The sequence below is a fragment of the Typopeltis vanoorti genome, chromosome 20 (genome assembly GCF_054136105.1).
Source record: "Typopeltis vanoorti isolate ZY-2024b chromosome 20, IOZ_Tvanoo_1.0, whole genome shotgun sequence".
Classification (NCBI taxonomy): Eukaryota; Metazoa; Arthropoda; class Arachnida; order Uropygi; family Thelyphonidae; genus Typopeltis; species Typopeltis vanoorti.
This window is the reverse complement of record NC_143568.1, coordinates 25673587-25698388: the sequence shown is the minus strand read 5'-3', so window position 1 is coordinate 25698388 and position 24802 is coordinate 25673587. Positions and strand designations below refer to the sequence as shown.

At 36.2% G+C, this 24802-nt stretch overlaps 1 protein-coding gene and 1 long non-coding RNA gene across 2 annotated transcripts in view; one reads left to right on the top strand and one right to left on the bottom strand.

The window, feature by feature from the left end:
- LOC150095291 (uncharacterized) overlaps positions 1 to 15006 on the bottom strand; it is a 72410-nt gene extending 57404 nt beyond the window's left edge. The window contains exons 1-2 of the long non-coding RNA XR_016550056.1: positions 14825 to 15006; positions 13684 to 13824 (exon numbers count right to left, since the gene is read on the bottom strand). This is a non-coding gene — a long non-coding RNA (uncharacterized LOC150095291). The remainder of the gene's footprint in view (positions 1 to 13683; positions 13825 to 14824) is intronic.
- Positions 1 to 24802, top strand: part of Tmem214 (Transmembrane protein 214) — a 367830-nt gene that overhangs the window by 290327 nt on the left and 52701 nt on the right. The window lies entirely within an intron of this gene.

Genomic DNA, 24802 nt, shown 5'->3' with positions numbered 1-24802 from the left:
TAAAAAGTAATGTTCAAACCTTATTTAATGCACTAAATCTTGCTTGATAGCATATCCGTTCTACCGCCATGGGCATGGATATTTGTGATAGACAGTAGATGGTGTTAGCGTAGTTGCGGTCAGTTGGTGATTGAATGCTGGAGACTGAGTTGTAGAGCAGGTGCCCTCCCTTGATGAGTCTTTGGACTCCCTGGAGATGTCAAATAATAATAATAATAATAATATACACACAGAAGAAGAAAATACTACACATTTTCTTCTTATTATATACGGGCACCTCCATGGAGTCCAAAGACTCATTGTGGGAGGCCCAATCTATCATGCCTCTTCTTGAACCCATTAACAGTCAAAGCATTCACAACTGACTCTGGCAACCCATTCCACTCGTTCACAACTCTCCGAGCAAAAAATCTAGTCCTAACAATCCTACTAACCACACCTTTATTCATCTTCCAAAAATGACTCCTGGTTCTGGTCCCTTTAGTCAATTGCTGAAACATTTACCCTGCATCTATCCTATAAAACCTTTTAAGCAACTTAACCATATTTACTAGAATATAACTCACACTTTTTACCCCAAATTAAAGTTCAAAAATTGTGGTGTGAGATATATATATATATATATATATATATAGAGGGATTTTTGGAATCTAAAGTTCTTAAGGAAAAACTTTTACCACCATGCCTGCGATACTCATTGGTCTTTAATTTGCTACTGCAGTAGCAAATTATACCACAAGGGTTAGTTCTGGTTCCCCTCCTTCTAATACAGCCTCCAAGAAGTTTTGTTATGTTAATGACACTGTACTAGCCATCAGACACACAAACTTTACTACAATGGAAGATACAGGGTGTTCGGGATAAATTTGACATATTTATAATTAATTATATTTTTCCGTAAGTTACATGTATTAACACACACTTCTCTTCATTTAAAAGTTTGGACCCTTCTTCATTCATATACAAGATGTCAGAAAGGATGGATAGCTGGAACCCACCTGAATCATGGAAGAGAATAACTTGTATTATGATGATTCGTGCCCGCCATCAAAATAAGGATATTACGACTGCTGCCTCCCTGAATACAGTAAAAACAATCAGGCATGAACTAGAGACTTGCAATGGTGACTACGAGGATGTAGCAAGAAGAAAGATCCCTAGCAGACGATCTGATTGCGTTCGTACAGCAGAATTCCTCGCAAATCTGCAGGAACAGGTGTTGAAGAACCCTGGCATTGGAATTCGGGCTTTGTTCGTGGAGTTGCTAACTGTAGTCAAGCCCTGGATAACAAGGGTAGCCAATGGTAGGCCGTATGTATGGCAGCAGGATTCGGCCCCTTGCCACACCTCTGGGAAAAGTCAAAAATGGTTGTCTGAAAATTTCTACGACTTCACCAGTCCAAATGTTTGGCCTCCAAACTCCCCAGACCTTAACCCCATGGATTATTTTGTATGGGGCGCAGTTGAAAAAGACACCAATCGCACTTCCAGTAATACAAAAGCCCAGTTAATGGATAAAATTAAAACAGTTTTTGCGGCCCTTCCCAGGGAGACTGTAGCATCAGCTTGTTCGAGGTTCCGAAGCAGAATTGAAGCTGTGATCGATGCTAATGGTGGTTATTTTGAGTAAATCTTGTTGATAGTATTGTAATTAACTCTGCCTGTAATGTTTTTTTGTCAATTCATTAAATTTAATAGATACAAAGAAGATTTTCTTTTTCCTTACGAAACTGTCAAATTTATCCCGAACACCCTGTATACTAACAAATGACCTTGCAGTCCTAAATGAAGGAGGGGAATTTTATGCAAATGAATTTTATGCCCAAATCCTAGCAAAACAGAAGTTTCATGTTTCCACCTGAACAATAACCACACTAGCAAAGTACTGATGGTGTACTACAACCACAAACTGCTATGCTACAACAGATCCCCAAAATATCTGGGCTTCACTTTGGATACAACTGTATCTTTTAAACCACATCTCATTAACACAGCATCCAAGCTAAAAACACGAAATAATATACTGCAAAAACTATGCAAAACAATTTGGTGTGCCTCACTGTTTCACTGCACTGCTGTTGGTCTCATTTACTCTGCAGCTGAATACTGCTCACCTGTATGGCTAAACAGCGTCCATGTGTACTTGGCTGATGCTCAGCTTGACACCACTATGCACCTTATTTCTGGAACTGTGAAATCAACTCCAACCTACTGGCTTCCAGTGCTAAGAAACCTCCCACCTCCGCAGATCCAACTTTCTTCTACACGAATACAGCAAAATCATGGAAACCCAAGATCTCCCAATCCACGAAGACATCCTGCTCCTAGAAATAAATAGGCTAAAGTCAAGGCATCATCCAATCTTAACAGCAAAAAATCTTGCAGAGACAAGTTTTAACATTAAGGAGAAGTGGAAAAATTCCTGGTGTAAAACTTCAACAGCGGACTTCCATGAATCAGCGGACCCAACACAGATGCCTTCAGGTTTTGACCTACCTCAGAAACCTTGGCCTACCCTTAACAGAATCTGCAGACCACCTTTACAAATCGAGCATGATTGCCTCACCCAGGTGCGACTGTGTATCGGCCTGCCAGATAATTATATTATGGTAGAATGTGCCCAATGTGCATACAATGGAAACCTGTTGGACTTCATCCACTACACCAAGTGCAGTTGACTGGATAAATCAACCTAGAAATACTGTCGTAGTCTATTCTTGAGTGTCTCTTTTATGACTGTATTATTATAGTACATTATTATAAATATGATATTGCCATTGATGCCATCTGTTCACGCCTATAATTTTTCTCAGGATGCTCATATCTGTGGTCACTAGTCTTTGGTCAAGTGTTTTACTTCTGACCCAGCTCTCAGATCCATAAGTTAAAACTGGTTTGAACACTGTCTTGTATACAGTTAATTTAGTGTTCTAATTTCTCTCTTATTCCATATAAATTTATTCAATTGACTTCCTACCATACCAGCTTTGTTGATTCTGTTGTCTATTTCCTCGATGAGTCTAATGACTCCCTGGAGTTGCCCGTAATAATAGTAATATTTAATTTACCATCTTCACTAAAAATCATGCCTAAGTAGCTGAAATGTTTTACTTGTTCCACAGGTTCTCCTCCGTTCACAATGCAGTTGACATTTTCAACGATTCTACCTATTTTCATTGTCTTTGTCTTTTTATTGCTGACCTTCATACCGTATCTATTACAACAGTTATTCAATTTAGTCAGGGAATCTTGCAATCATGTAGCAGATTTATTTACAAGTATAACATCGTCCACATAGAGCAAAGAGCTGACATTAACATCACCAATTCTGATATCATATTTAATACCACTTTCCTTCATAATGTGATCCATATAAATAATGAATAACAGAGGGGATAATGCACATCCTTGTATCACCAGATTTACCATTAAACCACTTCCTGTACTTCCCTCAATTCTAACTGCTGACTTACAACTCAAATAAAGACCAAGTATTGCTTGACATAATGCCCCATTGACACCATATAACTGTAGCGTTTTGAATAGCTCCTCTCTTGGCACCTTGTCACATGCCTTTTCCAGATCTACAAAACTTAAATACAGATCTTTGTTATATTCCCATGATTTCTCAACTATCTCTCGTAAAGTGAAAATCTGATCCTGACAGCCTCTATTTGGCCTGAATCCAGCTTCTCTTCCACAATCCTTCTCAAGTATACTTGCATATGTATTTTACCAGGAGCACTCAGTAGGGAAATACCTCTATAATTTTCACATTCAGTTTTATTTATATATGGGACGCCAATCATCTGGAATTCGTCTCTCTGTCCAGGCCTTCTGAACTATGCAGTGCAGCCACTGTAAGAATTTTATACCTCCATACGTGAGCATTTCTGGTCGAACATCATCTACTCCTGCTGCCTTTCCACATTTTAAGCCTTTGATGGCTTTTTCTACTTCAAGTATAGATATGTATTCCTGACTGTATGCCTGGTCAGTGTTTTTTACCACTGTGCTATCACTGCTTGTTTCATTTAGCAATTTTTCGAAGTAATTACTCTATACTTCAATAATATCTTTTTCTCCCGTTTTCATGTCACCTTTATCATCTCTAACTCCTTTTACAGCACTCTTTCCTCCATTTCTAAACTTCTTCAACAACCTCTGGAATATTTTGCCACCTTCTTGATATTTATTTTTTATGTTCTTGCCAAAGTCCTCCCATGACTTTTGTTGAGCTAGTTTTACACAGCGTTCAGCTTTCTTACATTTGTCTCTGTATTCTCTAAGAGCACAAGCTGACTTATTTGCCAGGAACTTTTGATATGCTTTCTTATTTTCCTTTACTGCCTCTTTAACTTCCTGTGTCCACCATGGAGTTCTGATTTTTCTATCCTTGCAGATCTCACCACATGCCTCTCTGGCTGAGTCAATCAGGGTTTTCTTCAAGGCTTGCCACTGAATCTCCACGGTTTGGTTTCTGTTCTCAAACTCTTTCATTTTTTCTTCAATAAATCTTATATATATATATATATATATAAAATTAATTTAGCTGACTAGAACCCGAGAAAGTATAACAAAAACCTTTAATAAATCACGACTAGTTTCATCGGTGCTCCGACTTCTTCAGGTGAGAAAAAAAAACATAAGACTTATAAAAATAACAAGGTAAAAAACATGGACTTTCCAGCTTAATAAAAAGAAGTAGAATAGTAATAGTCATATTTGAATAGGTGACCGCGTGCTACCGTTGGTATGAGTTGAATGTGTGCGACAGCTAATTTTAGAGAGCCAGTACTGGATTACTGCGCTATGGGAATCCGGCAAATTGTAGCTTAGATTGTTGTTCAAGTGTGAAGGGTGCAGAACTATTTCTTTTGATTCGATAATTCTTCTTTCAAATTCAGCCTTGCATATATATAAATTAGTAGTGCATTCCCAATCAACTTGGTGTGGCCGTTCTTCAAGGTTAGAGTTTGCCGAGAAAAGGACGTGACTGGAAAGGGCACTCGCTCGTGTTCTACTGTAAGATATGTCACATCTATGTTCCTCAAGACGAAGTGAAACAGATTTATCTGTCTGGCCAAAATAAGGTCGACCACAGTCGCACAAAACTTTATAAACACCAGGAAAATGCCTTTGGTTGTGTTTTCGTCGAATCAGAAAAGAACGAAGTTTTGGCAGGGTAGTATAGTCGGTCTTTATGTTGAATTTCTTCAAAATCCTAGATAGTTTTGGGGTAAGAGAGCTGATAAATGGTAACTATATATGAGTGATAGGGTTGGAATCATCTTCTTGTCGAGGATGTTGCCGTGGTCTCAAACGTTTAGTGATGTTACGAGACGAATATCCATTATTTAAGAAGGTGTTTTTCAGGAAGTTAAGCTCTGTTTGAAGGTCTTCTTATGTGGAAGTGAAACTCAATGGGCAAGGGTGGAGATGATGCCCAGTTTCTGAGGAGGGAAGTGATGAGAAGAGCCATGTAAATATCTATCAGTCTGGGTGGTTTTTCGAAAAATTGAAAATTTAAGACAGTCAGGTAATATGCTGACCTTTAGATCCAAGAAGGGGAGAATGCCGTTAATCTCTAGTTCTGATGTGAATTTATTCTTCCGATGTTGATTATTTAAATGCTTTAGGAAGTTTTGCATTTCCTCTAAACTATGTCCCCAGATAAGGAAGACGTCATCAATGTAGCGTAACCACAGTTTAGGTTTTAAAGTAGCTGAAGAAATAGCTTTCTCTTTAAAAACAATCTCTAGTTCTGATGTGAATTTATTCTTCTGATGTTGATTATTTAAATGCTTTAGGAAGTTTGCAGTTCCTCTAAACTATGTCCCCAGATAAGGAAGACGTCATCAATGTAGCGTAATCACAGTTTAGGTTTTAAAGTAGCTGAAGAAATAGGTTTCTCTTTAAAAACATGAGCTCTCTCTGTGCTTCTAGATCGCAACTCTCCAACAAATTAATTCTTATCAGAAAATTCAACCAACTTAAACAGGAGCAAACTCGCTGACCCCATATCAATTCACAAAATTTAAAAAATGTTGTGATTAACAAATCCTCTCCACACTTTCTCCTGCAGAATTTAGTGTGCTCTCAAAGGGCCTTAACTTCGTTCCTTCTCCGACCTCCATTCCTAAAGAACTCTTTCTTACAAAAGTTGAAAAGGCAGCTGCACAATTACCAAAACAAACTGCGAATCTATTTAGGATCGATGCCATCTTTACCATAAACAACAGTCAGAAGATTTCATCTCAAAAATAAAAAATTTGAATCTTATAGACTCTGACCGAATGGTGAGTTTTGACATCGTGTCTCTGTTTACAAATGTACCTACGGATGAAGTTCTGACTCTTCTTAAGGACAAGGTTTCTAAAAAAATATTTGCTCTTCTAACTCATTGCATCACGGCGATTTCTGCTATGAAGCTAAAATATACAAACAAACTAGCGGGTTAACTATGGGCAGCCCTTTATCCCCAGTCTTAGCTAACATTTTTCTAGAAGATTTTGAAGACTTTCCAGCTTAATAAAACATCTTTTTATTAAGCTGGAAAGTCCGTGTTTTTTACCTTGTTATCTTTATAAGTCTTATGTTTTTTCTTTGTCACCTGAAGATGTTGGAGCACCGATGAAACTAGTTGCGATTTATTAAAGGTTTTTGTTATACTTTCTCGGGTTCTAGTCAGTTAAATTAATTTTATAAATAAATATATATATATAAGATTATTGAAGAAAAAATGAAAGAGTTTGAGAACAGAAACCAAACCTTGAAGAAAACCCTGATTGAGGCATGCGGTGAGGTTATCTGCAAGGATAGAAAAATCAGAACTCCATGGTGGACACAGGAAGTTAAAGAGGCAGTGAAGGAAAATAAGAAAGCATATCAAAAGTTCCTGGCAAATAAGTCAGCTTGTGCTCTTAGAGAATACAGAGACAAATGTAAGAAAGCTAAACACTGTGTAAAGCTAGCTCGACAAAAGTCATGGGAGGACTTTGGCAAGAAAATAGAACAAGAACATAGAACAAGAAGGTGGCAAAATATTCCAGAGGTTGTTGAAGAAGTTTAGAAATGGAGGAAAGAGTGCTGTAAAAGGAGTTACAGATGATAAAGGTGACATGAAAACAGGAGAAAAAGATATTATTGTAGTATGGAGTAATTACTTCGAAAAATTGCTAAATGAAACAAGCAGTGATAGCACAGTGGTAAAAAACACTCAACAGGCATACAGTCAGGAATACATATCCATACTTGAAGTAGAAAAAGCCATCAAAGGCTTGAAATGTGGAAAGGCAGCAGGAGTAGATGATATTTGACCAGAAATCCTAAAGTATGGTGGTATAAAAGTCTTGCAGTGGCTGCACTGCATAGTTCAGCAAACCTGGACAGAGGGACGAATTCCCGATAATTGGAGTACAGCTCTCATAGTACCCATATATAAAAAGGGAAATAAAACTGATTGTGAAAATTACAGAGGTATTTCCCTACTGAGTGTTCCTGGCAAGATTTACGCAAGCACACTTGAGAAACGGTTGAGAAGAATTGTGGAAGAAAAGCTTGGTGAAGAACATACTGGATTCAGGCCAAATGGAGGCTGTCAGGACCAGATCTTCACTTTACGACAAATAATTGAGAAAGCATGGAAATATAACAAAGATCTGTATTTAAGTTTTGTCGATTTGGAAAAAGCATATGACAAGGTGCCAAGAGAAAAGTTATTCAATACGCATGGTCAAAAAAAAAGCTTCCTCCTCTCCAGACACAGAGAGGAGGGAGCTGATCTTTTGTAGAACAGATAAGGGTAGCAAGTTTGCGGTGGGACTTAAATGCTGTGTGTAGGTTGTACCTTTTTAAAATCTTGGCTATTTTTATGTGCCATGGATGTAGGGTATGGTGATGGCATTTCTAATTTCTAAACTCTTTCTGAAGAGAAGGCCAGGGAATGGGGGGGGGGAGGGGGAACTGATTTTTTTTTTTTTAATATTGTGATTGCTGTAGCCATTGGAGAGGAAAGTGTTGTGTATGTGGTCAAGCTCAGTTGTAAGGGCGTTTCCACTGCAACAAAGATTGTGGGCTCTCTTGGTTAGAGTTTTAATAATGCCATATTGTTGAGTGGGGTAGTGGTGGGAGAGTTTGTGATCTACCTGTGTGCATAGGTTTTCTATATACAGTGAAGGAGAGTGTACCGTTAGGAAGGCGTGTAACTAAGGTGTCTAGGAAGGGTAAACAATTGTTCTTTTCCTTTTCTATCGTAAACTGGATTCTTGGATGTAGGCTGTTGAGGTGACTGAGGAAGGAGGCTAATGTATCTGGGCCATGAGGCCAAATAGAAAACACATCTACATATCTTAGCCAGATAGAAGGTTTGAGAGGGGCTGAGTCTAAGGCTGGTTTTTCGAAATTTTCCATAAGAGTGGGGAGGTGGGGACCCATGGTGGTTCCCTCTATCTGCTTGTAGATTTCGTTCTTCCAAGAAAAATAACCAGAATTGATGGCAAAGGAAAAGAGATCTAAGATGGCAGAAGGAAAAACGTTTTTTTAAGAGTGTTAAAAGTATCAATTAAGGGAATATTGGTAAACAATGAGATATCAAAGCTTAACGATATGTCTGTGTTAATTGAGGTTAAATTTTCTAATAGGGTTTTAAAATGAGTGGAGTTTTTATATAGGATGTGGAAAGTGCATTGAGGGGGGTCAGAGAGTTGGCCAGCTGTTTTGACAGTTTGTAGAAAGGTGCATAGTGGCATGTACTATAGGTCTTAGTCTGTGGTGTGTTGGTAAATTTTTAACAACCGGCTCGCTTTATGAAAAATTTGATTCTTCACAAAGTTCTATTGTATCTTCAGATGTTTTTGTTTCTGCTTCTTCAAATTTTGTTCTTTTAATGTTTAAGAAGTTCATCATCATCAAATTCCTGCCATGTACCCTCAAGGGTTGTACAGGATATGATAGTACTACATGAAAAATTTACATCATTACTAACTTCCTGTCTACAATTTTCCTCCAAATCAGTCTGTTACTTGTCAAGACTCCAACATTATCAGATCTTATATTTCTATCGTCTAAGGCACTTTGTACTGTATCAATCTACCTATATCTTGGTCTTCCTCTGGGTCGTTTTCCTGCCAACCTGGCAGAGAACACTTGTTTTGCTAATCTTTTTTTTGCCCATTATGTTTAAGTGACCATACCACCTGAGATTAGCTCTGCTAACGCATTCCTGGATGCTGACAATGTAAACTTCTTTCCTAATATCCTCGTTTTTAATATGATATTGCCATTGATGCCATCTGTTCACGCCTCTCATATCTGCGGTCTCTAGTCTTTGGTCAAGTGTTTTACTTCTGACCCAGCTCTCAGATCCATAAGTTAAAACTGGTTTGAACACTGTCTTGTATACAGCTAATTTAGTGTTCCGACTAATTTCTCTCTTATTCCATATGAATTTATTCAATTGACTTCCCACCATACCAGCTTTGCTGATTCTGTTGTCTATTTCTATATTTAATTTACCATCTTCAGTAAAAATCATGCCTAAGTAGCTGAAATGTTTTACTTGTTCCACAGATTCTCCATTCACAACACAGTTGACATTTTCAATGATTCTGCCTATTTTCATTGTCTTTGTCTTTTTATTGCTGACCTTCATACCATACCTATTACAACAGCTATTCAATTTAGTCAGGGAATCTTGCAGACTTGTAGCGGATTTATTTAGAAGTATAACATCATTAAGAAGTTTCGTTCTATTTCATTTTTTCAACTAACGGCTATCCACTTTTTCGACAAAACTCTAACCCTGATTAAAATTATTTTAATTATTAAAAAAAAAAACGAAAAAACCAAAATAAAAACATATATTAAAGAAAATTTTCCTATATTACTTACAACTTACCTATTATCAAATGAAATCCTGAACAAAAAAAATGTAACACTAATATTACCACTCGTAGTCAATCAAATGACCAGAGACTGTCGCCGTCGCGAAGAATTTTTGTATTTATTGATAGTGCAATTTTTCCAACAACTTAATGTTGCAAGTTGGTGGAAATTCGGCGAAAAATAAGGCATTATTAATTATATGAAGATCCAAAGGCTTCAATTCGGCGATATAACTTATTTAAGTTAAAGGGATATTACATCCCATATTGTTTCTTAGCCGAATAAGAAACTCAAAGAGTTTCATGCCGAAATGAAATCACCAAACTATATAAAGTTCGGCGATTCCAAAACGTAAGCAAATACCTGGATAACTTAAATAAGGCATTATTGTTTATTCAAATACCCAGTTCGGGAGTTTTGATAACGTGTTTGTGTTTTAATGAATATAGACATTATTTAGTAAATAAAATGATTTCCGAGTTTGTGTTTTGTGAATTCTCCTTTATGCATTTATTTTTGATAATAATAATAATATATATAAGTGTTTATTATACAATTTCAAAATATTTACGAGAAAAAGTATATACCACCATTCATCATCTATCCTTTCATAAAGAATTTTAATAACCTTCTCACTAAATTTGAAAAATTTTAACAACTGGCTCGCACGAGCCAGTCCCAACACACGACTGGTCTTAGTGGGGATTTGGGTTCGTGGATTTTTGGTAAACCATGTATTCAGGGGTATGGGAACAGAAAGGTTTCAGTTTGTTTGTAATGTCCAGAGGCCAGAAAGATACTTTTTTAATGAAATTTTAATTTTTGAATTTTTTAACTTGTGTTTTTGTGGGGTCGTGTTCTATTGGGATGTAGGCAGAGCAATCTCAGAGGATAATCTCCATTCTTCGATTGTATTCTATGGCATTACCTTTAATCTGCTTTGGTGATGACAAGACTTTTTTCTTTCCGTAACACGGATTGTATCGGGCTGTAAAAGAAATCTTGGCATTTCTATTTAGGATATAATTTAAAACAAAACATTGTTAATGTATTATGCACTACTGCTTGAGGCTCTTTAGTCTGCCTTTTGAAGAGGTGGTCTTTCTTTCTCAATAGCATTGAGAGTAATCTAAATTTTTAGTCTTTATCTCCAGCTGAGAAGATTATTGTCTAGTATTTCTAAGACAAAAGTTATTTCCAGCAGCAGTAAAAGTTGTTATATTCGGAATTCTCTAAGAAAAAAACAACTAACAGTCCTGTACTTTCTTTTTTGTTGCATGTATGTAAACGGTTTTTAATAGTGAAAATATAGAATAAAATTTCTAAAACTTAGAATAATGTCAACAGGCAACTGAACAAATGATTGTGGATTGCAAAGAAATAGTCTGAATTAGAAGTATCTGCTTTGGCAGATACTACATTATTGGCTTGCTTCTTTTATCAAATGATAAAGTGAAATAATAGATATTGAATACCGTCTTTGAAAACATTCAAACCATAGAAAATTAGATAGAGTAGTTATTTATAATTTAGTTGCAGGAGTTTCATTCCAAAATAAAATCTATTGAACAAAACATTTGTTAAGAGATAAAAAATAAAAACTCAAAGAAATGCATAAATTTTTCTTTTGATTTGTAAAGCCTTAGGTTAAATTTTTAATCTACTTATCTCAATGTGAATTAACTACACATTCACTGTGTGCTAAGCAGTCAACAATTCGATAATTTACAAACAATGCCCAAATGTCACTTTGTAATAGAGGTTAAGCTGGGTACACGTGCATGCCTCATGTCCTAACTGGAAAATGCACGCTGCATGTAAAAGAAAGTCAGTAGTGTAAGGGCATCCCCTGTAATGCGACGCCCAGCTTGTCTAGTGCATTTGCCAGCTCTGTACTACACATAGCAAAACACAACTTGCAGTTTTTGCTAAATGTTATTAAAAGTTGCAGTATTTATTATAATTTATTTAGTGCATATCTACATTTAATACGATGATTACCGTGTTAAGGATTTATTGTGCTCTGATTTGGTCACCTGATTTTCATTGTGATGTGGAAACATTAGAGGGTTGAAAGACAAATGACCAAAGTAATATCAGGACTTTGGAATGTTGGTTATGAAGAGCATGTGAGAGAATGTGGATTGCAGAGGTTGGTGGATAGGAAGTAAAGAGGAAATATGAAGAGACTTTCAAGTTAGTTAAGGGATTCTATCAAATTAATACAGAAGGAATTATAAAAAGAGTAGCTGTTAAGTGGAAGAACAAGAAGCCACTCCTGGAAGTTGTATAAAGATGTGAAGAAGGGTGTGAGGAATAATTTTTTACATGGAGAGTTGAGTGGATACATTGCCAGAGGCATTATGAATGCATCATCAGTGTAAATAATTTCAAAGTTCATTATGGTATGTTGCTGTTGCCCTCTCATAATGAGTATTGACTCCATGGAGGTTACCAAAATAATAATATCATAGCTACAGAAAATGATCTTACTATTAGGACAGCTTGATGAGTACTAGATTTTTAAGAAAGAAATTCAAAAAGATCTAATTTGTTGAATTTGAAAAGCATAGCATGCAAGATATGATACATTAAAAAAAAAAAAAAAGGAAATTTTAGGCCTAAGAAGACAGAAATGTGAAACTTATTTAATTTCTAGTGATATCGGAGCAAATATATGCACAATTCCTCCTGGAAGTAAAGGAAACTGGGAAAGGTGAATTTAATTTCATTTAGAGTAGAGATAATTTTTGACAACTGATGATGCATTTGAAATGTTCAGGTAGTGTCTACTGTGCAATGAATTTGTGAGGGGAGTTCTATAGGTAGGAACAGTATTTTTTCCAGATGTATTACCATTTGTTTTGAATCTCATGTTGTATGTTAGATTGAAGGTCAGAGAAATGGATAGTGAAATGTACATGATAGATTCACTTGAACATAGGAGAATACCAGATCCTTTAATTGGTATCAGGGGAGTGTACCTTCCCTTCCTGCATAGAGGCAACTAATTGGACTTCCTCCAAGTATACTTGGGAGAGCAGTTTGTCTCACAGCAGTATTATTGCTGCCAAACTGAATTTGAAGCCTCGTGAAATATTACCATTAAATTCAGCCTAAAACCCTTCGACATTACATACTTCTACCTGTTACTCTGCAGCCATTAGATACAGTGTGTGGGTTGTAAATGGAGGAAACATGTCTGTAGCTCTTGTACCCACTTCATTAAACAGGGTTTGGAGTGGTGGTAGATTTTAATAACTGGTTGATGAAAGTTATACATTGTGGACAGGTCAATTTATTATGACAAGATATTAAAATAACATTGCTTTTTAAAAAAAAAATAAAAATCATGGTTCGTGTTAAGTTTATTTATGTAGGTAATTTTTAAATAAAACATGTAAATAAAAAATAAAATGTACCATTGATGAAGCAGGATATAGAACTGTAATTTCTGGACAAGCCTGTACTTTTCATTGTGAAAGGAAAACAACATGTCCTAGTATTTAACTCATTATCCACTATTAAAACTTGATCATACTGATTTGAGTAGTCTAACATAATGTTTGGGATAACCTATGCAGTATTCGCTGAGCATTACTGTACACATTAAATGGAGGTAGGGAAAGAAATAAAAACACTGAAATAATTTCGTACTGATTTATTGTAACTGGCTGTGGTTGTGTTACAACACTAACTTGATATCAGATAGGCTTCGAATGGTTGTCCCTTCTGATAATGAAATTTATTTTCACCCATTCCAAATCTACTTTTATAATCAATAATATTGGTACTTACCTACGCCCGATCACAAGTACTCATTTTTATTCAGACTACAGAACTGAAGAAACTAAACGATAAACCTTGGCGACTGTGCTACGATTGCTGCAACTGCTTTTTTCCCAAAAAGGTATGAACAGCTCTCTCTCTCTCTCTGCACTAAATTAATCATTAAAGAGAAGGAAGAGAGTGAGAAGCTAATTGTTCATTTTATTTCCTTTTATTATTTGTTTACTATTTCGTAATAAATTACCTTAGACTCATAGTGTGTGTAGCAAATCTACAGACTATACTATCAATTAAGAACTTTATACAATATAGCAATTAATATAACTGAATGTGGTAAATGTTTTTAGAGGGGGAGAACGATCGTTATGTTGACTCTCCCCCACCTCTTTTGGAATAGCGTCATAATCTAAAGCATCTGAACTTCGCGGTACACGAAAGAAAATTCAAAATGAGAAAATCAGGGGTTACGTTTGTTGCACGCCGCGTCTCAGTATTGATAGTCTATGAGCAATTACTTACAATAGATATTATTGGTAATTATGATAACATTGCAGAATATCCGCACGTTTATGTTTATTCACATCACTTTTTTATACAATAAAATAAAAAAAATATTAGTAGCATGAAACTTTTAAACAGCGCGCTTGATTTACTGCAGGTTCTTTACATTAGATCAGTAATAACAGGGAATTCTCGGTCAGTGGCTTCCCCACCCCTCACTGAAAACTAGCATGACTCGAATCGCTTTAAAAAGTTTTTTCACGCAAGAAAAACGAAAAATATCTTGATGAATTTTTTAATTTAACTATGAGGACTATTATATGTTATATCAGCTATGAATAAGCAAGCGGGTTAAACTCGTAGAATTTTACCGCCGAAAGAAATGAATCTTTTGGCGGAGAGCATCTTCAGGAAGATATTTAACACAGATCTCTCAAATATTTTCAACAGCCATTAAAATAACGGTTTGTTGGAAAGAGTTGTTACGCGTAAGAAATAAAGGATTTATTAAACATTGCATTAAAAATGGCTGCATCATTTTCTTAAAATATTTGTTTCAAAGAAAGAAAATTTAAATGTGTGTGTGTGTATATATATATATGGAATAGTGGATTGATAATCTGAAATGAACTACGAGCTATTCACGTACCAGTCCAGCTGTTTGTTGAGTGGATAGCACATATTGATCGCCTTTTAGGTTAACGGAAGTATCGGCCATCCATATTTTTCTAGGCATTCCTCTCGCGTCGTTCAGTCGAAATAGATATATAAATAATTAACAGAGAAGCACTCGAATCTAAGCGGTGTGTGTGTTTTTCATTTCTACATTGCAGTTTTTGGTAAGTTACATTTTCCACTTCATTCATCTGACGTTCGCTTTTATAGCATGGTACGTGAATCGGAATCTGTTATCGGTATTGTTATGAAGAAATTAAGCTTATTTTCCCTCTTCATAAAATTTATTTCATCGAAATTAGTTGCCAGCGATGATACTGCAAGAAATAAATGAATAGGTCTGAAATATAGAGATGTAAAATGTATTAATAATTCCTGAAAATGTAATAAATAGGCCGTTTGTAAATGAATTGTTAATACATTTCCGCATGCAAATAAAACGTGTATATTTTAAATAATACTGCTTTTTTAGATTTGTAAACGTTAAAATACAATGTTCTGTCACACTTTCCTTTTCCCCATTTAGGATTTCATCTTTCCCAGATAAATTATTACACCTTTCTTTAAATGTGTAACTGAAATGTATTTCTATTTCATAACCTTATATGAAATATTTCTGCCTTAGAGGTGCCCTACACTAAAATGCAAGTAATAATGTGATTCAAGTAGTTCCAGCAACTTTTAAGATAGGGAGTTCATCTTGCTAATGACATTATTTTAAAAATTAAAGAAATAACACCAGAAATGCAAGTTATGAAGCTTTTATGCTGAGTTATTATTATGTGACTCCAGGGAGTCCAAAGACTCATCGAGGGAGAGTGTGCCAACAGCATCCAATGATTGACCCCTTCCAACTACTAACGCACTCAAACCTGCTTAACTTTCTGCGTGAGCCATTAGTAGCAGAGGTTCTACCAATCAACCAACCTTTTGCTCGGAAAGGTCGGTCGATTGGTAGAGCCTTCGTGGAGTTATTTAATTTTAAAACCCAATTACAAAATAGGAGGGTGTTATCTTCTGATAGTGGGAAGTATGTTCTCTATTCAGGACCTGGATATTATCTGAGACATCAGTGTACATAATTTGACCATTCATAGAAATTTAAAATGATAAAAATATTCATCTGCGCATCACCATATGTTAACATACTCTTAATGAAAACTTTGATATTGTACATTTTCCTCTGAATATCTATGTATAAATTTTGCCAAATGGTTCTTTTTTTTTCTTTGTCTAATACCAAACTTCAAAGTACAAGTTTTATTTTTATAAAGTAACATGTTAAGCCTGATATTCACATGAGGGTTTAACCTAATAAGAATGATTAACACTTACATTAATATTTTCTCATCGATGCTCTTTAAATGGTAAGGTCTTGCCACATTGAGAATATTAATGCAGCAAGAAAGAAAATTCAAGAAAAACTACAGTTTTGTATAGTACACATTTGTATAGATCACAATTTTATATAATATGAATGATATATGATATTAATATTTTTTCAGTCTTCCACAAAGAGGCAACAAAATCTGTAGCACACTAGTTGCTGTGTGTAAGCAGGCAGCTTAAGAGAAAAAAGAAACACATTGATATTCATGGTTCTAGTGTACTATAGATTGACCAACCTCTCGTGGATGGGATCTCCATAAAAATACCATATAAAATTATCATCATCATCAAATTCCTGCCATGTACCCTCAAGGGGTGTACAGGATATGATAGTACTACATGAAAAATTTACATCATTACTAACTTTCTATCTACAATTTTCCTCCAAATCAGTCTGTTACTTGTCAAGACTCCAACATTATCAGATCTTATATTTCTATCGTCTAAGGCACTTTGTACCGTATCAATCCACCTAAATCTTGGTCTTCCTCTGGATCATTTTCCTGGCAGAGAACACTTGTTTTGCTAATTTTTCCTTGCCCCATTCTGTTTAAGTGACCATACCACCTGAGATTAGCTTTGCCAACACATTCCTGGATGCTGACAATGTCAAGTTCTTTCCTAATATCCTCGTTCTTAATTTCCAATCTTTAATTGGATATTAAGAACGCCTCTAATCTTTCTCAGGACGTTCATATCTGTGGTCTCTAGTCTTTGGTCAATTGTTTTACTTCTGACCCAGCTCTCAGATCCAGAAGTTAAAACCTGTTTGAACACTGTCTTGTATATATACTGCTAATTTAGTGTTCCAACTAATTTCTCTCTTCTTCCATATGAATTTATTCAGTTGACTTCCTACCATACCACCTTTGTTGATTCTGTTGTCTATTTCCATATTTAATTTACCATCTTCACTAAAAATCGTGCCTAAGTAGTTGAAATGTTTTACTTGTTCCACAGGTTCTCCGCTCACAACGTAGTTGACATTTTCAATGATTCTGCCAATTTTCGTAGCTTTGTCTTTTTATTGCTGACCTTCATACCATATCTATTACAACAGTTATTCAATTTAGCCAGGGAATCTTGCAGATTTGTAGTGGATTTATTTAGAAATATAACATCATCTGCATAAAGCAAAGAGCTGACATTAACATCTCCAATTTTGATATCATGTTTAATACCACTTTCCTTCATAATGTGATTCACATAGATAATGAATAACATCACTATCAACAATAACATAGTCAGTGAGACTTTTCTTTTTCCTTGCCTCTTCTCTCCATGTGAATTTGTGCATATTTTTATCTTGGAACATGGTGTTAGTAATAACCAGTCCATCCATGTCCTGAGTAGAAATCCAACAGGTATTTTCCATTATTATTAACTTTGCTCTTTTCTCCAAATTTTCCCAAAATATTTTTGTATGTCTCACAATCATTTCCTACTCTGCTATTTAGATCCCCAACAAGGACCAGCTTTTCCTTTTTCATTGTGTCAGTTGCGTTTTCTGAAGCATCAAAAAATTCCTCCAGTTCTACCTTAGTAGAACCTTCTGTGGGACCATATGCACAAGTCTCATTGTCCAGTTCCCCATTTTGATATTTGCCCACATTACTCTACTTGAGACTGCCCGCCATTCAAGAAGTTCAATAGTATTACAAGTTGCTGTGTAGGCTGATTGCATAGCTGAAGGATTTTCTCTAGTTACTAGAGAAGTGCCAAAATTTTTATCTTGGACTTCTTTGGTGCATGTTGGAAAACAAAGGATTTTGAGTGGAATAGGACCTTCATGCCAGCAAGTATTATTTCAGTTATATAATCAGAGCAAATGTTTAGATCTGCAGAGCTTAAACAATAATCAGATTGTAATAATGAAGAGTAATAATCATGAAGGTCCTCAAATTTTGCAGTGCCAGGATATAACTCAGAATGGTTGTGAAGAATGTCCCATAGAAAAGATAGCAGGAATGTGATGAATTACATCTATAGTATATATGGAAGGAGGAAAAAAATATGGAAGTTGTTGGAAAGATGGCAAGAATTATTTTATATTCTGGTGTGTAGATAAACTTAGTTAGATCATTACATCAAATATCGTAGCATTTCTTCTAGCTTGATCACTGGAAAAAGAAGCCAGCCAGCTTGGATTGTGAACATTGATGTAGACATCCTCCCTGCTTGGGAATTCAGACTACATCAGATCAAGTTTCAGTGATAACCATTCTATGTTGATTATTTATCAGATTTGGAAAATAAGTGAATTTTTTAACCAAAGCAGATCCAAAATAGGAGATTCTAGGTTTGGTTTTCTAGCATTAGATGTTAAGACCTGAGGAATACATGTAAGCATATATTCCTCAGGTCATATAAACCTTCCTCATGATGGAGGGTTTCATACAAAGTGTAGTTTGAATAGTTGAATTAGACTAAATAATGAGGTGTTAGTTGTTCTTTGAAAATAACTGGTCTAGCTCCTAGATGCCTGTAAGTGGTAGTAGTGCACATCAGGTTATACAAATATTATGTACAATGCCAGAAATGATAAAATAGATATGGAAATGTTTATGAATTTTTTTTTTTATGTGGCTATAATTATTATTTTCCTGACCTCCATGGAGTCATAAGACTCATCATGGGAGGTCAACACAAAGTGTATCATACCACTCCTTAAGCTCATCCACAGTCCACCACCTTCTCAGGCAATGCATTTCATGCTCCTACCACTCTTCATGCAAATATCTTACTACTTACACTTTTACTTGCAACTTTTGTTTGCAATTTCCAAGGATGGCTTCTTGTCCTTTCTCCCTTCCCTCTTTCTACCATATGAAAAATCTCATCAGTGTTAATATGATAATAACCCTTCAACAGCTTAAATGTCTTGATAACAGCCCCTCTCCCTTTCCTTCTATCGACCAAACTCTGCAGTGTGCATGCCATCAGTCTATCCTCATAATCGTTATACAATCCTGATATGATTTTTAGCACCTGTCTCTGCACCCTCCAAGGTTACTTCATTCCCGTCAAAATTCAGTGACCAGATCTCAGCACAGAAATTCAGATGTGGTCTGATCAAAACTTTATACAATGGGACCAACATACTTTTATCTCTCATGGTCAATGTTCTCAACACTGTTGCAATTCTGTGAGGTATCTTCACACCCTTTGCAATATGTCCTCGGAACTTCAAATTTCTGTCGACAATCACCTCAAGATCCCTTGCTTCCTCCAGTATAACTCCACCAAGTGAGTATGAAGCATCCCATCTGTGGATCCAAATTTTAAAACCTTATGTTTAGTTGCATAAAACTGATATTCCCATTCAATTGCCCACCTTTTCAGCTTATTCAAATCCTTTTGAAGAACCAAAACACCTCACTATAACTAATTACTTTCCCAAGGTTCACATCTCCCAGTAGTCCTGTGACACTATCATTGACAAAGATTGTGAACAGTGATGGTCCCAGGATTGAAACCTGTGGAACTCTACTTGTAACCTTCCTACTTCCTGGTACTACTGCTTCATAGACAACTCTCTGATATCTATCAGAGATTCAATCATCAATCTGCTCCACTAATGTGATATCCAAGCCCATATGATGCAACTTAAAAATTCAACTTGTCATATGGCACCCTGGGATGCCATATGACAAGTTGAATGTGAAATGCCTTGAAAAAAAAAATGCCTCGAAAAAATCCAAAAAAAAAAAAGCCAAAAAAAGTGTATGCCTTACTCTCCCACTGCTCTTGTAAAAGGTAACCAGTTTACTAAAACAAGAAAGAGCACACTTTAACAATATTACCCTCATCTGCCCAATTCTGTATGCAAGATCTTACCAATTTCTCCAAAATCTTAACAATTACAGAATAAATACAAGCAGGCCTTATAGTTTGATACCTCCATTCTACCACCACCCTTATGCAATGGTACATCTTATCCTCCTCCTACTCTCCAACAACCTGCCCCATTGAAAGACTATCATTAAGCATCCAAGTTGATAGCAGTCAGTTCCAGAGCAAATTCCCTTAAAACATATGATGAAATTCTATCTAGTCCCCCTGCTGTATTGACATCTAGCATACTCAGTATTTGGAATAAATCCTCTTCATTTACTTCTAACACTTCACCAATCATTATCCTTCTAGGAATAAAGCCTGTAGTACCAGGATGGAACACTCTAATGAAGTGATTTATTAAATAGTTCAACTCTGTCATCTCCTTTAGTCACCCAATTCCCATCACTACCCAGAAATAATTCATCCACTATCATTTTTCCTATTACTTGTCACATAGCAAAAGAATTATTTAGGATTCTCCTTGGAATGTAGTGTCGGTCTCCTTACATATTTTAATTTTTCTCTCCTTACCACACTAGTCACTTTTCTAGCCTCAGCCTTATATCCCCCATGAAACTGTTCTCAACTTCTCTTTTTATATGCCTTCCATAATAGCTTTTTCCTCTGCAATTCCCCTTTTATTCATTTTGGCATCCATTTAACTCCAACCTGTTTTATCTTCTTCACTCGAGATATACAATATGTCATTGCTGTTACAATTACCCCTCTTCCTTCAAATTCTTTCATTCATTGTACTGTTGCAATCTGGTTTCTAATTCCATGATTGTCATCTTGCTTATAATTCCACAAATTCTTTTTGTTTTGATATCTTCACATGCCTATATGGTAACTCTCACCAGTGGGGGTCAAGTATGTCAGAAATATTTGATTTGCAATTAACTTCATCAGAAAACATCATAGAATTGATAATTATCAAAGAAATACCATTATGGCTTTATTTTAATAATGCAAATTACATAGAAATAGATGTTAAAGATTATTTCAAAGCCAAATACATGTAGATACTTTGAAAGTTTTGAAATTTTGACCAGAGTTGTATTTTTCATAAGTGAACTGTCTTTTATGAAAAATACAACTTGCATAGAATTGCTTTTGATATCGAATGTGAATTTTTGCTCTTAAGGTTTCTGCCTGATTTCTGAATAGAACCAACCAGTTCAAAACAGCTGTCAGGCTAGCAAAATCTTGACCAGATACACTAATTAAAGGCAAATATACAGACACCTGGGCAGTGCTCATGTGTCTTTTTAAGTAGTGCAATTTCAATGATGAGGGCTGTATTCTCATATGCTCTCTGCTCAAAATTTCAAAACTTTCAAAGTTTCTACACTTATTTGGCTTTTGAAATAAGGTTGTATCTTTAATATCCCCTATTTCATGGAATTTCTTTTATAGCCGGTGAAGTAAAAAATGAGGAGAGACAAGTTATTGGGGCAATGTTTAAAACACTCCTGATGCATACTGACCTGTAATTTGAAGCCAGTCATCCATGGTAAATAAGCATGTCAACAAGGGCACTTGACTCCCTGAAACAGTCCCTTGAATGTAGTTTTGTCTTTTCATGCAAGAATCTTAGATTTTTATGCATTTTCATTCACAATGAAACTCCTGCCCACCTTCAACAAGCTCCTAAACACCCACCTGAAAAGATGTTGAGGAGGCGGGGGGGGAGTTGCACATTAGGGTCCAGGATCACTTGTGCCTATTGACAGTATAATAAGTGATCAATACATAAAAATATTGGAGAAGAGAGTAGTCCCACAGATCCAGAAAGACAAAGAAGTCATCTTCCAAAATAATCTCGCTCCATGTCACACTTCAAGAAAAGTGAAAGAGTTCCTCAAAATCACAACATCCAATTAGTTCAGTGGCCAGGTAACTCTCCTGATATTAACCCAATAGAAAATGTGGGCAATAGTGAAAAAAAAACTTGGAAAATTAAATTGTGATACAAAAGATAACGTAATATAATCCATTATAAAAGGATGGTTATGAGATGCAGAAATAACAAAAGAAAAATACCTTCTTCATTGGCAGATACCATGCTTAAGTAAATTTATGAACTTATTAGGAACAGAGGAGCACATAAATTAGTAGGTAAAGTTGTAGTTTTTTACTTTGGAAATGTGAGTGTTCTGATTAATTTGCTCACTACTCTAATAGTGATCCTTTAGGGTCACTCAGTGAGATTTAGTGATCTTGTAGATAACTCTAAATGCATAACATTTATACACCTCTGAAAAGGGGATGTGCTTTGCATTATGGTGGGATACTAAGGCAGTTGATGTGAAGTCATTAGCCTCTATATACAAGTAGCCTAGTCATGAAGATACTTCATGTGCAAAGTTTGTTTGCTTACACTTGGACAAAGGATCAGAACCAGAATATAATTTCTTGGCATCTTTAATTATATAGCTTAACCCAGTGAGAAAGCTTTCAACGTATGAACTATAGTATTTCTAAATCACTTAGGGAATTGAACAACGTAGATCCGAATATAAATTAAATTATACTTTAATAAATATTTCCGATATTTTGACAACGTCACGTTGCCATTTTCAAAAGGAACTTACAAAACGGCATGTGCACGCAGGCACTACAACACAATAACTGAGAATGAAGATATGAAGCTATCGTTCTCCTAGAAGTCCTGATGGTGCCATCTATCGGGCTAAGTAGGTGTTCTTTGCCTTTGGGCTGAAGGTCTGCTGATGTATGCCTCCAATTTGGGGCAGTCGCATACAACCAAATTTGTTGAGGTTTGGAGTAGGGCTGAGGCTGATTCCATAAATAGTCTTTCGAATTTGTATTTGCTACGGTGTATTACTGTAGCTTTCTTCCACTGTTTTCTGTGTACAGCCATTCTGGTCTTGCAAACCATCCAGAGCATGGTCTGCAAGACCAGAATGGCTGTACTTGTGAAACCGGATGTAGTCCTTGTGTTCAGAAATTCTGATATTCGCTGTCCTGCCTGTTTTGCCAAAGTACGACAGTTTACAACTGCAAGGGACCTGGTATACACCAGGTAGGTCTAGGGGAAATGGTTGGAGAAGAGATTGGTCCCGCAGATCCAGAAAGACAAAGAAGTCATCTTCCAAAACAATCTCGCTCCATGTCGCACTTCAAGAAAAGTGAAAGAGTTCCTCAAAATCACAACATCCAATTAGTTGAATATCAGAATTTCTGAACATAAGGACTACATCCAGTTTCACAAGTACAGCCATTCTGGTCTTGCAGACCATGCTCTGGATACATGCCACAGAATATGGTGGAAGAAAGCTACAGTAATACACCGTAGCAAATACAAATTCGAAAGACTATTTATGGAATCAGCCTCAGCCCTAAGAAACTCTCCAAACCTCAACAGATTTGGTTGTATGCGACTGCCCCAAATTTGGGAGGCATACATCAGCAGACCTTCAGCCCAGCAGCCAAGAACACCTACTTAACCTGCTAGAGGGCACCATCAGGACTTCTAGGAGAACGATAGCTTCATATCTTCATTCTCAGTTACTGTGTTGTAGTGCCTGTGTGCACGTGAATTTTTGTAAGTTCCTTTTGAAAATGGCAACGTGACGTTGCCGAAATATCGGAAATATTTATTAAAGTATAATTTATATTCGGATCTCGTTGTTCAATTCCCTAAGTGATTTAGAAATGCATAGCCAACATATAAGCCTGTCTACTAGAATGAACTATAGTAATATGCTATATTTACCATAATGAAGGTTACAAGCAAAGAAAAAGTTAAGAGAACATATCGCTGATGCAATTTGTGATTGTGCCAGTAATATTTGCTTATCTTTTTTTTTATTTCTTTTATCTTGTTTGTTGCAGTCATTGATAGGAATGTACCAAAATTTTATGTCTGATGCATGGTTATCACAGACCAGCAGGAAAAGTGTGATCAAGAAAAAATAAGCATGCAATTTAGGTGGATTTCTCTGAAACACCTTGTCTAGCTATTTATTTCAACATAGTGTACTGGTATATTATTATTATTATTCAGGCCTCCATGGAGTCAAAAGACTCATCGTTCGGGGGGGTCCTTTCTAAGAAACGCAGGTCAATCAAGACTCATTGAGGGAGGTCCCTCCTAGGAAACACAGTCTATCATACCACTCCTTAAATGCATTGACCGTTCTCGCTCTCAACACTCCATCAGGCAATGCATTCCGTGGTTCATCCACCTTCCATGCAAAGAAACCACTCCTCACCCTCTTTCTCACAGTTTCCTTTCATAAATTCCAGGAATGGGCTCTTGTCATGACTCCTTCCTGCTGTTCAACCAAGCGAAAGTCAACCAACAGTGTCAACCAACCCTGTAACCACCTATAAACAGTTTTTAAAGTCTCAATCATATCACCCCTCCTCCTTCTATCCACCAAACTCTGCAGTCCACACTCCCTCAGCCGATCCTCATAACTAACATTGTACAGTCCTAACACAATCTTTGTTATCTGCCTTTGTACCCTTTCCACAGTTAATTTATCCCCTTCAAATCCTGGGGACCAGATCTGAGAACAATAGTCTAAGTGTGGTCTGATCATAGTCTGCAGGTCAGTGTCCTTCTCATTATTGCAGCAATCCTCTATGTTACCTTCACTACCTTTGCAATATGTCCCCTAAATTTCAGGTTTCTATCAATCATCAAACACAGATCTCTTCTCTCTCCTTCTTCCTCCAGTTTAACTCCTCCCATAGA